The sequence below is a fragment of the Lissotriton vulgaris genome, chromosome 7 (genome assembly GCF_964263255.1).
Source record: "Lissotriton vulgaris chromosome 7, aLisVul1.2, whole genome shotgun sequence".
Classification (NCBI taxonomy): domain Eukaryota; kingdom Metazoa; phylum Chordata; class Amphibia; order Caudata; family Salamandridae; genus Lissotriton; species Lissotriton vulgaris.
In genome coordinates, this window is record NC_141695.1 from 1,623,482,979 (window position 1) to 1,623,495,612 (window position 12,634).

A 12,634-nucleotide genomic window follows, 5' to 3' on the forward strand; every position below is an offset into this window, starting at 1 on the left:
CACAGTCAGGATTAATTAAAAAAATCAAGAATAAAGACTTAGAAATCTTCAGAAATTGTCATAAAATCAATGGTTTTACCTTTACAATTTCCAAGCTATGTTGAAAGTAGCAATCTAGACTCAGGAACCAGATCCATTACAAACGATAGTATGATTTTTAATGAGAATCCCATTTAGGGTTTCCCCATAAGGGGAATAATTGAAATGGGAAATGTGTTCTCCATTCCTATCCATCAGACCATAGACAGACTGTCCGCTAAATTTGCAGGCACTAATAATAAAATCACCTACCCACAAAATTGATATCGTACATTGTATCTTTGAGACGAAAGTCAAAATAAACTCATCAAGCTAATCAACAACCTCAGTACCCCTGTGTTAAAAGAATATTGGTCTAAAAGTTAATCAAAATCACATTCAAAGAATCCTATAAGGTTAAAAGTAAACTTTGAGACCAAGCGGAACAACGTATTTCTTTAACCTTCATAGGTGACAAATATACTGACACTATTACTGCCAACCCCGCTCTCACCAGCCCAGCTGTAGAGAGAATTGCTGGATTACAGTAAGTATGAAACCCTTCAACTGCACAGTGATCAATCATCCAAGTTTCTTGAAGGCATATTACTTCATATTTATTTACAGAAGTTAGCCAGTCTGGATTATTACGCAAGCAGCGGTTCCAAGAACGTAAATAAATGACAGTCCCCAAGCGGGACCCACCTAGGGAATTGTGTTGCCAATCATGTCATTTAGATGTAAGGACACAGCAAAGCAACATGTAACGTTTGACCTTGTTAAGCCACACCTCTTCCCAATTTCCCATGCAGGCTTCTGTAAAACCAGACCATCTAAAGAATTAAGGGCCACAAAACGGTCTATTTTTTCAATGTTAAAACCTCTTGGAAGTAACGTTCCCACAGGTGGCTCATGGACAATATTTGGATGACCCAGCATATATGGCTTATAAAAGAACCCCAGTAGAAGAGCCTGGATGCCATCCAAATGATTGAGCAGGTGACTGAGTCGATTCAGCAGAAGTTGAACCACCCTGGGCTTTCTGAAGTTCACCATTACACAATCACCATTCAGACTTTGAGTCATATTTTACCCATTTAACTTTCCTATCTAGGAGGACTTCGTTATACAAATCATCAGATCAACCAGAACATTTCCTCAGGCAAAAACGGCCTTTGATTTTAAATCAGGGTCCTATAAAATTCTTTTCCACTGCCAAATAAGGCACATTTCTTTAAATCAATACATGGGGGTACAGGCTTGTTGTAAATGGAGGTGTACATTGTTTTCAGTGCCACTTGTGCCCCCCATTTGGCTTGCTAGGAAGAGGGTGGGATATAACACAATCGTTCAATTTATTGTCAGGTTGGAAACTCGATTTTTGAAAATCGCCTAATAATGGCTGGGTGGCTTTGATGAAGTCGGCGGTCGTGCAGTTTTTGTGACCAACAATCCCGGCGTTTATAGCGTTGTCAATAGAAGAATTACAATAAAGGCAATGATTATTAAATATTTGAATTTAAAGTTTATACTCAATTTTGTTCAGATGGCCCTGCATGTCCGAACAAAGCCTCTGTAACATTGTTTCCAATTTGTTAAAAATAAGTACAAAAATCATGGTCTAAGGCTTGAAGAACAGATGAACTGATGCTAGCATTATCAGAAAATGATGTTATGAAATATATGCAGTAGTGTTACCTTTTAGGCAATGTACCTATTTGAGTAGAAAAGAGGCCAAGCGGTACAAGTTTGCAGAAATCCAATGAAGATGATGAATTTGACCTGGTGGTCATTTCTGAACAATTCATGCCTCTGAGCATCAGAAGAGACGGGGGAAGGCTGTGCTGTTGGCATGCACTTCTGGAAAAAACGCCAGTACCTCAGCATACTCCTGAGATGTCCTAGAATAGATTACTGTAGGAGTTTATCCTTGCAGTGTTGTCTCTGCTCCGCTGGCAGGCAGCCATGTGCAGAAATTCACAAAGAAAATCTACAGTTGACCTTCTTTCAGCACTGTTGTTTTGCTTTCTTTGTTGGAATCGAGGTTGGATGCGAACTGTGCGCTGTTAAGCTTTTAAAGAAACCTTCATCTATTACTGTTGTGCCACACCTGCCGGATGCAACAAGTCTGCCTCTCCCTGACTCATCCCAAACCTTTCAGACTCCAGTTGACTCCCGAAAAGGCTTTTCAGACACCTTTGGCTTTCTATCCAATTCCTCCAACTAACAGGCACATGTGTCCACCACTCTCAATAACATCTCACATCTTCCATTTAATAATTCACTTCAAGTAGTCTATTTCTATTCAAAATTCTGGAATAAATGCATGACATCTCAAGAGCACAAGAATTCTAAAAAGAAAAGGAAACCTATACTGCCTCATTTACCTCTCAACTGTGATTCCAGAGTAGTATTCTACTTGCCATAAAGCACGTTCATGGCACATCGGGAAAATGATTAATAAGTGCTATATAAATACATATTACAATTACGACTGCATTTCCTCTCTCAAGCTCTTGTTCCTCGACTTTCAAATTAGTATTTTATTGAAGTAACCAGAGCCAACTGTCCCGCTTCTCCCATGTATCCACTCTCCTTATATTGTGTCTCTACTCTGATAATATATGGATACTTCCCGATGCCTGCCGTATGTTCTTCTTGGTAAGGTTTGGCACCTTGCCTCACTCTAACTCATACACATGCCCCACATCCACGAAAGCAAAACTGGAGGTTGCTCACTATCCTACATTGCAGAAAAGACTTCCCTGAACTCATCAGAGCCTCGTGCTCACTTATTGAGTTCCGCAAGAAGTTGTCTCTTCATATAAACCCCTTGGTACCACATTCCTACACCCCTTGGCCAAGCGCCTGGATACCCGCTCGAATGAATAGTGTGCTATACAATACAAATCAATATAACATAACAAGGGGTAGTGGGAATCGGGGTCAGTGATGAGCTGGAATTGGTTGTCCAGAAACTAGCCCAATCAGATGGGGTTTCACCAAACACACATATCCCTTGGCATGGGGGTATCCTCAAGTCACCGGGGCCTCTGGAATCACCAGGCAGACATGGTCTCATTGCTAGTAACCTGATTCACCAGCAGGTATATGGTTTTCATCCACTCTGTAGAGGTTAATGGCTGAACCAGGGTGGAGTTTAGGGTTGCCTTGGTTATTTATGCCCTTTTGGTAGGAGCATCAAGCAGCATATGTTTGTTTTTAACGTTTCATGGGAGTCGGGACTAGCCGGACTCTGGCTCCTCCCCTGATGATGCTTGGAATACAGATTCATTGAAGTAGAGTGTGGGCCGTCTTCTGCCCCTGGTGGCCGCATTTTGTATGAAGAACCGTGGGGCATCTCTCAGACCAATTGGCAATGTATAATACTAGTGGTGTACTTTCCCCAGCCTAAATACAGGGACCTTCGGTGTTACTGCAGTACTGAAGTGTGAAAGTAAGCATCCTACAAATTCATAGACAGTCATCATTCAGGACAGATTTCCAATATCGGAGTCAAATGATCTTCTTGAACTTCAGCATAGGCAGGAATATAGTTACATTGTGTAAGTGAATGAAAGATACCTTTTTTACATTTAAGGTGATAGTGACAATAGTGTCCATGTCCTCTAGTTCTCCTAAAAGGACAAAGGAGAAGGAAAAGGACCTCCTGCAGAAGTAGTTAGGATGCTGTTGGAGTACAGGTGGACAGGATTGGTGTGAGCATGGAAGCTGTAAAACACTCTTTTTTTTCTCCGTTGAGGTGACTAATGCATCATTAAAAACATTGTCTTGGGTTAATGGAGAAATGTGTCAAACCCCTGAGTTTAACCAGATGAATGTGGAAGTTAACTGGTTAAGACACTGGGACTCCTTGGTGTCTGTTAAGCTGTGGAAATTATCTGGTGCTTCCTTCTGAAGCATCTCTTCTTCTACTGTAGGTTGCACCCTAAGGAAGAGGTGACACTTGCAGGTGGTTTGGAGTGAATAGATAGTTACCCTTCAAACAAATGACAGGTTTTCCCTTGGTAGTGGGACCATAGTGCTTGGAGAGTATTATGCAATTTTGACATAACTGTGCCTACCTTATACAGCTAAAGGTCATTGTCTACGGAGTGATAGAAAAACATTATTCTCATTAAAGGTGAAGTCAAAGATTGAAACATGCTGGACAAACTGGGGTTTAATGCCTTGGCAGCATTAATGGTAATGTTTTGTCGTTTATAGTTTGGGAGCAAGTGTGAATACCTGTCATGCCCCATGGCACAGTTGCTGCCCATCACTGGGATGTATGGCATTGCCATTAGCCTATCTAAGGGAGAGACCACCTAACTGGTAATTCTCCAGCATTGAATCTTTCATAGATTCACATGCTTGTATCTTCCCTGTCGTCATTGTTGAGTAGTTAGAAAAGAAGTACCATAGAAGTACACAGAAACCACCAAAAAAAAGAAAAACTTTGACATTCGTCAGCATCTTTATGTAGGTCCAAACTTTGACCAATCAGAGACCAGCCCTAGACCTCAACTCCCCAGTCAGAGCCACCAGACCTCAGATTTCTCACTCCACATCGTGTGTAAGGCAGTCTCCCTGAGCTCTGCTCAGTTTGTCAGTGAGTGAACTTTTGACCCTGCTTGAATTCATCTTAAGGTATTGTCTTTCTATCCTTCTTTACTTCAAAGATGTCTGAGAGTTCTAAGAAGAGGCTTTTCGGGCCCTGCAGATCCTGTGGGAAGGCAAGGCTTTTTTCTGAAGATCTACACAAAGACTGCCTTTATTGCCTTTACCCTAAATATACTGTCAGATTCAAAAGGCGATCTCCCCAGGAATAGACGTTAGGTCCCAATACCCTCAAACCAAAATCAGCGATAGCTGTGAACATCTGTCTCAGAATGTTGCCTGAGGGGAAGTGGAAGACAAAATAAGAGAGACTGACTCTGGATACTGGTGCTTCTTCTGGATTTCTATTCTTGTATAATTCCTGAAATAAACAAACATCAATAACATTTTTCCCTAATCTCCTTCTGAATAGTTTTTGTTTATTTTATTTATAATTATCTTTTACCTCTTAGTGCCAGATATTTAGCCTCTCTCTTATATGTTCTGTTATTAATTTGATTTGATCAGTTGGTAAGAACCTATATGATATCACAGAGGAAGATTGTGATTGGGGAACTTAGTTCTTTACTGAAAACTCTATTTAACTGCTTGCATTGCAAAATAAACTTCTGATGAAATTATCTCCGTTCTTGTTTAGTTCAAACAATGTCTTTTCTTTTCTCGCACTTAAAGAGTTATGACTGACAGTCTTTCTAAGCCTTTATGCTGTTCTATAACTTCACCAAGAATAAGCGCTAAGATAACGACTGATGAAATTATTTCTGTCCTCAGTTTGTACAAACAATGTCTTTTCTTTTCTTGAACTCGAAGAGTTATGACTGACAGTCTTTCTAACCTTTGCGCAGTTCTATAACTTCGCCAGGAATAAGTGCTGTTCAACAGAATCACTGCTTCATCAAATGCTGCTGATTCAAGACACTTGCAGAAATAAAGAGAAATATAAACACTCTTACTTCTTAGGTTGAGAGGGCTTCTCTTCACAGAAAGCGCTTCTTCTCTCACCACCGCAAATGTCCAAAGTGAGCCTTCCTCATCAAATTCACATGCACCACAGGAAGACTTGCTGACTGGAACAAGTCCTGTAAAATAAACAGAAGGTGCACATTAAGAAATACTCTGGTGTAGACCACGAAAATGTAACTCCGAAACGTCCCTCATGAAGTCAAGGCAAGAACTCTAGGTACACACAATTACTCCTCAGCAAAACAATAGCACCCTGCTGGGAAACGTCCGTTCACTGTTTTTTTCTTCAGTTGAAGTGCGCTGTGCGAAACCCGCGCAGGCGCATTATACACAAAGAGAGTCTCGAATCACTGAACCACTAGACCGAGAACTCTCTAAGGACGTGTGGCATCGGCCTAAATAGGAAGTGGAAGAAACTCTTAGTCCAAGTAAAATGGACTTGAGAGTTGTCTTCCAAGCAGGGTCCAATTTAATCCAACGCGGATATTTCAATGGGGACAATTTCTCAGTAAGACACTGTTATTTCACTGTCTCAATGTAAGTGCAAGACAGGGGCGTCATGACACACGCAGCCAAGGACTGTAAATACTGTAGAACCTTTTCAGCAAAAACTCTAAAGGATAGAGAGGCCAGATTGTTGTTATGGCTCCAGAAAATGAAATCAAAATCAGACTCTGGATCTGATGTTGAAGAGAGCCCTGGCCCATCCTCAATTGTGAGAAAGCGTAACAACGAGGGTTCTACCTCATTAAAGGCTGGTTTAAAGAAATTAAAGGCAGAGAAATTCTCCACTGCCGATAAAACAGCCATTCAGCCTGAATCAGGCCTGAAGAAATCCTTTACTGCCTCTCTGTCTGTCACACCTCTTAAACAGGCTTCGTCAACGGAAAAAGCACAGTCGACAGACCTGTCGTCGAGAACTTCCTCTAAATCTCCGACTTCCATGGCGACTACTGCATCGTTGACGGTCGTGGTGACAGCATCGTTGATGAACACGGTGATGACTATTTCATAGTCGATGACGAACACAGTGTCGACGATTGCATCTACAACTTCGTCAACGGGAACACTGTCAATGAGGGCGTCGACGGCCGTGTCGACAGGCGCTTCGTCGACGGCAGGTTTCAAATCAACCTCTTGGCCAGTATCGACGATGATCACTATGAGGCGTCTACCGTCGTCGACGGTTGTCGACGGTTCAAAAACACGATACTAAAAGTCTACATTTGGTTCCAAAATCTCCTGGATTGTCACCTTTACCCAAGATTCCACCATTGCTCCCCTCTCACCTTTTTGTTATGGAGGAATCAGGGGTGAAAGTCTTTTTGGCCCCGCTTACAGCCCCTCACAGCTCAGAGTTAAATGCCAGGACACTGATAAGGAAGAGGAAGCTCAAGTACAATCAGAATATATGGAAGGGGATTATTCATTCTAGGGTCGCTCTCCGGCCCAACGTTACGACTCTTTCCAAGAGCACTATCCTTATGAGGCTTAAGAAGAGCGTCAGGAGGTTCGGAGAGATTCCATGCTGGTGCCAGGCTTCCTGGTCACAGACCTTAGGAATATGTTGAATGACTATTAGTAATGTCATCCGGACTCTCACGCCCCGGTTCCTTTGATGCCCCGCAGTCCGGATATTCAAGTAGCTCCGCCTCCACCAGTGGTTATTCTGTTGCCTCTTGCGCAGGTTGAGAGACAGGCTCCTCAATGCATTACAATCCAGGATGATTACATCAAGAGTGAAGCAGACGATCAACCCGAGGAAGTTTAGCTCACTCAGGGTCCGGACCTACTCGGTCAAGAATGGGATGATTATGTGGCTACATCTTCGCTGTCGCCTTCCCCTCCTATGGCGGTTTCCCCCCGGGAGATATTGGGGGCTTCCATGAAGTACTCGAGAGAGCCTCTAGAAGATTTGATTTGCCTGTGGTGCAAACGGAATGTTTTCTTCACGATTTTAAGGATGCAACAAAGAAATCGGTTCGATCCATTTCGATTGTGCATTACATTTGGAGTGAAGGTTTGAAGATCATGAAGAACCCAGCCTCCATTCCTGCTGTGTTACAGAGGATGGAAAATAAATACAAGGCATCTGATTCTGCTCCAGCATGTTTAATTGGCCATCCTCGTCTGGATTCAGTATTAATGCAAGCTACCCAGAGGCGTTCCAGGAATATGTCATCTCCTTGTTCGGTGCCTCCAGACAGGGAAGGCCAACGCCTTGACAGCATCGGCAAACGCTTCGCTACTATGGCTGCTACTGCTATCAAGGCCTCTAACGCCTTAGCAATTTTGGGAAGGTACGACCGTCCATTATGGTCAGATCTGGCTCATCTACTCGAATACCTTCCAGAGGATAAAAAGAAATAAGCGAAGGACCTCCTGCAGGAGGGTGCTAGAGCATCTTCGGAGGTGATTGATTCTGCAATGGATTTCTATTGCTTTCAGGCAAATGGCAGGTGCAGCAGTTCCTCGTAGACCTGACTGGCTTAGGCCGATGTCCTTCCGCCCTGAAGTTCTATCAAAAGTTCTGGATATGCTCTTTGCTGGGGAAAATCTTTTTGGAAAGCATGTAGACTAGGAGCTACAGGGCATCAAAAAGGATACTGATATTGCACGTTCCTTGGGCACATTGCAACAAAGGCGTTTTCACTCCTTTCGTAGGGGTAGAGATCAGTTCCAGGAAAGACCGTCATACCAGTCATACAGATATCAACTATATGGTCAACAGAGTTTCAGACCACAATATGGAGGACAGCAACAGCAACAATTTTGTGCCTCCAATCTGTCCTACAACCAGCAATCAGCTAGACGCAAGCCTGCAGGACGAGGAAAATCGCATTATTCTTCAAGACGTCAGTGACGTTTGTCTTCCGCCAGCCACATCATCTCATTTTCAACCTCTATGGTCCCATCAGCTCTCTTCATTTCTAAATCAATGGCAAGCCATCACAAAGGACAAATGGGTGCTGGACATCATCCAACACCGCCACACCCTAGAATTTGTCCACAAGCCTCCTAGAACTCCACCTCCAAGAAAAATGCATCATCATCATTTGTCCTTGTTAAGACAAGAAATTTCGACTCTCCTAAAGAAAAGGGCGATAGAGAAGGTGCCTTTCGGACAATGAGGGATGGGCTTTTATTTCAATTTCTTGCTAATAATGAAAAAATGCAGGAAATGGAGACAGGTCATGGACCTCAGGCAGCTAAACAAATACATCAAGAAGCAGTCGTTCAGAATGTTGTCCCTTCAAGAGATTCTCTTATTAATAAACAAGGGAGATTTTCTAGCATCCCTCAATCTCTTGGACGCATACTTTCACATCCCCGTTCATGCAAAGTATTGCCAATTCGTAAGGTTCGAGGTGGCTGGGGATCACTACCAGTTCAAGGTTTTGCCATTCAGCCTTCGCTCAGCTCCCAGAGTTTTCACGAAATGTATGGCCCTAGTAGCAGCTTTTCTGAGAAGGCAGGGACACCAGGTTTACCCCTACCTGGACGACTGGCTAGTGAAAGGAGCTACATTTCACTCTACCAAAAAATCTATGCAGGCTTGTCAGCGGCTCTTCAAGTCTCTGGGGTTACAACGCAGCGTGGAGAAGTCACAATTGATTCCAAGCCAGAAGCGTATTTTTCTAGGGGCGTTTCTGAACACAAAGTCGATGAAGGCGTTTCCCACTTCAGAACAGAAGCTCAAGATAATGAGCTTAGCATCCCTTCTAAGCGCCAGAGAGTCCACTTTTGTGAGAGTATTCAAGTCCTTACTGGGGAGGCTGTCATCATGCATCCTGTTGATTCTGAATTGTCAGCTGCACATGAGGCCTCTCCAGGAGCAGTTAGACATGCAGTGGGTGCAGGCGCATGACTCATTTGAGGACATCATATGTCTCTCCCAGATAATGAAACAGGCTCTGTTTTGTTGGTAAAAAGAAAGCAATATCTGTTCAAGCCTCTCGTTTAAACCAGCACAGCCTCATTATAGTATGACAATGGACGCTTCAATGAATGGTGGGGGGCGCATCTCCAGGAATTGCAAAGCCTCGGAAAATGGTCCGTTCAAGAAATATTTTTACACATCAATCTTTTGGAGCTGAGGGCAGTTTTTCTGGGACTGAAAGCTTTTCTTACCAGAATCCAGGGATATTCTGTTCTGGTAAGAACATAAGGAGCTGATGGACGGAGCGCTGAAACTTTTCAGACACTCACCCCCAGTCACAGATCTGGGTTAAATCCATCATCATTCTTTAGCTCACTTTGCCACCCCAGTTCAGACACAGCTAAATGTAAATCAGTCTTGACCCTGTGCCTCATGGGAACAGTCCAGCCCAAACTGCCAAGCCATGTCTTCTCTGGACCGGAAACAAGTATCCTGGGACAGGTAAGAACAGACAACACCACAACAATGTTCTATCTTGCCAAAAAAGGGGTCACCAGGTCTCTCACGTTATCAGAACAGGCCCAAGAGTTTCTGGATGTGGCTAATACAACACAACATAACATTGCAAATAGAGCATGTTCCGGGCGTGGACAACGATTGGGCCGATTTTCTAAGCAGAACCATTTTCCATTGTCATGAATGGGAGTTAAAAATGGACCAGCTGAGACGCGTCTTCAAACTGTGGGGCACTCCAAAACTGGATCTTTTCGCAACAGAAAGCAACAGGAAGTGCGACACGTTCGCCAGCAGGTTTCCTCAGAAAAACTCTTGGGGGAACGTTCTGCCAATGAAGTGGACGGGGACGTTCGCCTATGCGTTCCCACCGTTTCCCCTCATCCCAAGAGTATTGAGCAAGATGAAGAAAGAACCATCCCATCAAATTCTCATAGCTTGAGGATGACCGAGGCAGTTTTGGTACACGGAGCTACGTCTGAGCTCGATTTATCCGCATATTCTCTTTCCTCCACTATCAAACCTACTCTCAATGAATAACGGTCAAATTCTTCATCCTCAAATAAAATCTCTAAGTTTGCCAGCTTGGAACCTCATGACTTTGAATTCACAGATTGTCATCACTCCGGATTGCAGGTCCATCCTCCAGCGGGCTAGAGCTGCTTCCACTGATCATATGCTGCAAAATGGAAGAGATTCTGCCATTGGTGCGAGGAGAAAGATTTGCATCCTTTGCTCTCAACCCCACAACAGGTTTAGCCTAACCTATTTCAGTTAGCTAAATCAAAATTGGCTCACTCAAAGTACACTTGGCGGCAATTTTCAGGTTTGGCAGGGAACAAGGAGAACTCTCTTTGTGGCCAACAAGAATTGTTAAGGAATTTATGAAAGGCCTCTTCAGGGTTTTCCCACCCTTAAAGCGCCATGCAGTCCCATGTTAATTAAACACAGTGCTAGCCCAATTGATGAAATCGCCTTTCGAGCCCATACACAAGGCTGATTTAAAATATGTTTCATGGAAAAAACTCTCATTTTAGCCATCACATCAGCTAGAAGAATCAGTGAAATTTAGGCTTTCACAGTAGCTGCACCGTTCCTTCAATTCAGACAAGACAAGCTTTTATTGAGAACAAATCCTCAATATTTTCCTAAAGTTCCAACTTCTTTTCATATGAATGAACCAGTTGTGTTCACCACGTACTTTGGGAATCCTTCAACTGCAGCTGAAAGAGCATTGCACTCTTTGGATGTAAAGCGCTGCATCAAGTTCTACATTCAAAGAACTAAGACTTTCAGAAAATCAGATCAGCTATTGGTGTCCTTTACTTCGCCAAGGAAGGGCCAAGCCCTTTCAAAGAACAATATTGCACATTAGATCTCCTCGGCAATTGATTACTGCCATAACAAGGCAGGAAAACCTCTCTCTGCAAAAGTGTCTGCACACTCCACAAGGAACATGGCACCCTTTACATCCTAGTTTGCCGGTGTATCGCTTCCAGACATTTGTAAAGCGGCAACGTGGTCTAACGCGCATGCATTCACTAAGCATTACTGCCTAGACTCTGCATGGAAAGCTGTGGGTCAAGCTGTCCTGAGATATCTGTTTGCTTAAGGTATAGTCTTTCCTATCCATCCATCACTTCTATTTGTCTTGTGTGTTTGGTTTTAACAGATTTATTTGCTGTTTAATGATTTACTTGGATTTCATGATTCATATGTATTGTTATGTTTAAATATGTTCACTTTTATTGCATATGAAGGTCTTCCCTAGTCGCAAATTTAGGGAATTACACTGCTAACTACTCTGATACAAGCATGTGAATCTATGAAAGATTCAATGCTTGAGAAAAAACGAGTTACTTACCTGTACACTGTGGTTCTCCAGTATTGATATCTTTCATAGATTCACATGCGGCCCTCCCTTCTCCCCGTCTAGGCTTGCCACTTCTGATCTCATGTTACTTCTTAAACTTTGCACACTTGTGCACAAAATCTGAGATCTGGTGGCTCTGACAGGGTAGTTGAGGTCTAGGGATGGTCTCTGATTGGTCAAAGTTTGGACCTACATAAAGATGCTGACGAATGCCAAAGTTTTACTTTCCTTTTGGTGGTTTGTATGTACTTCTATGGAACTTCTTTTTTAACTACCACAATACTCCCACCATGATGACGGTGAAGATACAAGCATGTGAATCTATGAAAGATATCAATACTGGAGAACCACACTGTACAAGTAAGTAACTTGTTTTTTTTACACATATTTCTAGAGACAATTGATCACCTTGTCCATGCTGTAGGATAACTTTACCCTTCAGTAACTTTGGTCTCCTGCCTGTTCAGCCTGCCCCATCTGCAGTTTGCAGTCCCCATCAGCCCATCAGTGTTTTATAATTATCATTTTTATACTTTCAAGCATCCCCTTTTTTTTGAATTATACATCAGTCATTCAAATATAATTGATGAATATGAAATGCACTTTTATTCATTTTTGCAGCGTGATAATCAAGTCTGCCTGAATGTAATCATGTTATTCCATATGAATGGAGTTCTCTGTTCCAATACTTGTTTTCAAACTATGAACACGATTTCATGGAAGCTAGTGATTTAACTTCTTGTTTGTCATTGTTAAGCAATGGGAAT

At 42.7% G+C, this 12,634-nt stretch overlaps 1 protein-coding gene across 1 annotated transcript in view; it reads left to right on the forward strand.

The window, feature by feature from the left end:
- Positions 1–12,634, forward strand: part of SERINC3 (serine incorporator 3) — a 117,237-nt gene that overhangs the window by 52,801 nt on the left and 51,802 nt on the right. The gene's annotated exons all lie outside the window — the stretch shown is intronic.